An 869-nucleotide genomic window follows, 5' to 3' on the forward strand; every position below is an offset into this window, starting at 1 on the left:
ACTCCGAGCCGAAAGCAACACGAGGCTCGCGTACTTTGACGCTTGAACCGCGCGGAAGTAACTCCGAGCCGAAAGCAACACGAAGCTCGCGTACTTTGCCGATCGGACCGCGCGGAAGTAACTCCGAGCCGAAAGCAACACGAGGCTCGCGTACTTTGCCGATCGGACTGCGCGGAAGTAACTCCGAGCCGAAAGCAACACGAGGCTCGCGAACTTTGACGCTTGGATCGCGCGGAAGTAACTCCGAGCCGAAAGCAACACGAGGCTCGCGTACTTTGACGGTCGGACCGCTCAAAAGTAACTACGTGCAGAAAGCAACACAAAACTCGTAAACTTAGCCGCTCGTCGGTCAAAATTACGAAGAGCTCAAGAAAGTAACACGAGATTTAAGAACATAGCCGATCGTCAGCAGAGAGCTTAAAAAAACAGCACAAAACGCGAAAATTTAACTTTTACGAGAAAATAGGTAAGATAGCTCAAAAAAACAATACGGAGAACAAAAAGTTGATTGCCCGAAACGTTCGAAAGCAGCCCCGAGCAGTAGCAACACAAAGCTCGCGGACTTTCTTGTCCGAACCGCTCGAAAGTAGCTACGAGCCGAAAACAACACAAGGCTCGCGTACTTTGCCGATCGGACCGCGCGGAAGTAACTTCGAGCCGAAAGCAACACGAGGCTCGCGAACTTTGACGCTTGGATCGCGCGGAAGTAACTCCGAGCCGAAAGCAACACGAGGCTCGCGTACTTTGACGGTCGGACCGCTCGGAAGTAACTACGTGCAGAAAGCAACACAAAACTCGTAAACTTAGCCGCTCGTCGGTCGAAATTACGAAGAGCTCAAAAGAGTAACACGAGATTTAAGAACATAGCC

The sequence above is a fragment of the Cardiocondyla obscurior genome, linkage group LG21 (genome assembly GCF_019399895.1).
Source record: "Cardiocondyla obscurior isolate alpha-2009 linkage group LG21, Cobs3.1, whole genome shotgun sequence".
NCBI lineage: Eukaryota > Metazoa > Arthropoda > Insecta > Hymenoptera > Formicidae > Cardiocondyla > Cardiocondyla obscurior.